Here is a 2,865-nt window from a genome sequence, read left to right on the forward strand (position 1 = left end):
GGGGCAAGAAGGTTGTCCACAGAGGCCCTTTGAAGTGACATGCTATAGGAAGGCAGGAGAAATGACCCCCAAGATAACCTTCCCCTTCTCTCTCCCTTCCGGTCACCTTGACAGACAGAGCCTCACATCCCCAGACTAGCCCAGAGCCCGTGAGAGCCTGGGAAGGAGAGAGAGGAAGTGGACCCCACTCGGTCTGCGGCTATGAGAGGAAGCCAGCCACATGCCCAAGCTGCCATTGGTGGCGCTGGTGGGTGGTGTTGCCAGGCCACTGGTAGACAGGTAGTAGGTCAAGAGTGCACTCACATGGGATGCCACGGACCCATCCTGCCCAAGCACCCTCACGTGGTGGCCATTTATACACTGGGGATGTGTACACCACACACAGCACCATGAATAGGTAAATTTAGATGTTGGCAGCTGCCAGGTTGCTACTGGCACCAATAAAACCCATCCCACAGCAAGCTTCTGCTGAAATCACTTTAATGGACAAATCTTTCCCAGCAATCCTCCTAAAATGTCACCCTGCCCCGCCTTCCAACTCCCTGTCCGTCTTCCCTTCCTGTTTTCCCGTTGACCTTATCAGTATGTACTGACTTGCGCCTTGTAAGGATGTTTCCCTCCGTGACCATCCTCAAAACACCGTAGTGGTCCCATAAGATTATAATGGTGACTTTGTAGAGCAGCACTCTACCCACCCATGTAGCAAGGCTGGTGTAAATAAACCTACGGCCTTGCCAGTCAGTGGAAGTATGGCATCTTCAATTATGCACAGCTTGTAACATTCAAAAATAGTAAGCAACTATGTTACAGGTTTATGTGTGCTCCATGCTATCTTTACTGCTGTTTTAGAGTGCACTCCTTCTACTTATAAGAAAAACGTTTACTGTAAAACAAGCTGCACAGTTAGCCTCTTGTCTCCTGACTGCAGCAAGAGGCCACACGGGGCGGCTGACCTGTGCCATCAAATCGGGCGAATGCGTGTGTGATGTCCCCACAGTGTCAAGACTGCCACGCAGAGCATTGCTCAGAACGTCCTCATGGCCAAGATACACAGGACGCTATGTTTTTTGCTTTGTCTTTCTCCCAGGTTAAAATTTAAATCTCTCTCTTTTTTCCTATTCTTTTTCCTTGGTTATCCAGATTGATGGCTTTCATTTTGGCAGACTTGTACATGCACATAATATACTTTGATCATGTTTATCTCGCCATTCCCTAGTTTCACATTTTGGGGGCGGCGGTTGTCAGTGTGTATAATATATTTTGTTCATATCCATCTCCCCATTACTTGCCCTTGCACCTCTCCCTTTCCCTCTCACACACTTCCTCTTGTACTGACAGTCTCCTTTCTACTTGCTTGTCATCTCTTTTAGATTCCACATAGGAAAACATTCAATATTCATCTGAGTCTGGCTCATTTTGCTCCACATAATGATCTCCAGATCCATCTATTTTCTTGCAAATGATAGAACTTCATTCTTGCTCGTGGCTGAATAATACCCCATTGTCTACATACACCACCTTTTCTTCATCCATTCATCTGTTGATGGTTATCTAGGCTGGTCCTACATCTTAACTATTGTGAATTGTGCTGCAATACACATGGGTATGCTGGTGTCCTTATAGTAGAACTTGAGCCTCTTAAAGATTAAGGGACACTGTTTTGCTCACGGCTATGCCCGACCTCTAGAGATATCTGGATTATAGTAGGTGATTAATAAACATTTTCTAAAAGAAGAAGGAATGAGCAGAGGGAAGGAGGAGGAGGGAAAGTAGGGTGGGGGGAAGAGGAAGAAAGAAATGAAGGGAGGAAAAAGAAAGTCAAAGAAATAATGACTCTGGACAGAACCCAAATTAGTCCCTGGCTAGCTTTTGTGATTTATCTCAGGATTTGACATTGAGAGCAGCTCAGATGACCCCTCCAACAAAGGCATGAAAAACTCCCAGTCCTATTGCTCTCTTTGGGCTGGGCTTCCGCTGACCAGGACCCCCTAGCGGTACCCCCTGGGTGTGGGCTCTTTTCTCAGAGCCACCTGATGGAGCTACCTCATGGGATGAAGTGAGAGGCTGTCACTGGCTTCAGGAAAAACAGAGTTGTACAGCATCACTATGAGGTGGGACTATTGATACCCTGGGATTCCAGAAAATTAATGCCAAGAGAGGTCAACGGACTCACCTGCCCAGTGCCACAGAGGCTCCCTGAGGATCTGAGCTGTGACCCAGATTGGATGGACCCCAAGGCTTCCTTCTTCTGGCTACACCCAGCCCTGCAGGTGCCCATGCTTCAAACTTTGGCCTCGTCCCTTCCAAATCTGAACAGCTTGGTCCTCTGGATCCTGACAAACTCATCCCTGCAAAGGTGGCCAGTGGTAGCTGAGTTGTTAATCCTTAGGGGGCTGAGTAAGAAAACGTCTATAAAGCTCAAGTCTCCTGCTGCTCCAAGCACAAAACAGAAGTTAATCACTATATCACTGGGCCTGGGGTATAGCAAGATCCCAGTCACTTTTTACTATTGCTATTGTTATTGTTTCTGTGCTGGGGAAACCAGGATCCCACACTCTTCCTGTCCAGCTATTTCTTCCTTTTTCCATTATTTTCACTGTGAACCTAAACTGAGAAATCTTCCACAGTTGAAAACGGTCTCTCATATTCATCATCTCAGGCTTTGCAACAAGCCAATAAAGTGGCTCAGTAGCCCCATTTTTCAGTTGAAGAAACTGAGGCTCCTGGGCCAGTGCTTTTTCTACCATTCATCTCAGTCTCACTTTCTTTCTCCTCTCCCTTTCCTTAGTGCAGGCAGAGCCACCAGACACTTGCTGGGGTGCAGAGAAGAACAATGATATTTGTCTTTGGTCATTTTTGTTCTCT

This window comes from Fukomys damarensis, unplaced genomic scaffold (genome assembly GCF_012274545.1).
Source record: "Fukomys damarensis isolate Sample0158 unplaced genomic scaffold, DMR_v1.0_HiC HiC_scaffold_2, whole genome shotgun sequence".
NCBI lineage: Eukaryota > Metazoa > Chordata > Mammalia > Rodentia > Bathyergidae > Fukomys > Fukomys damarensis.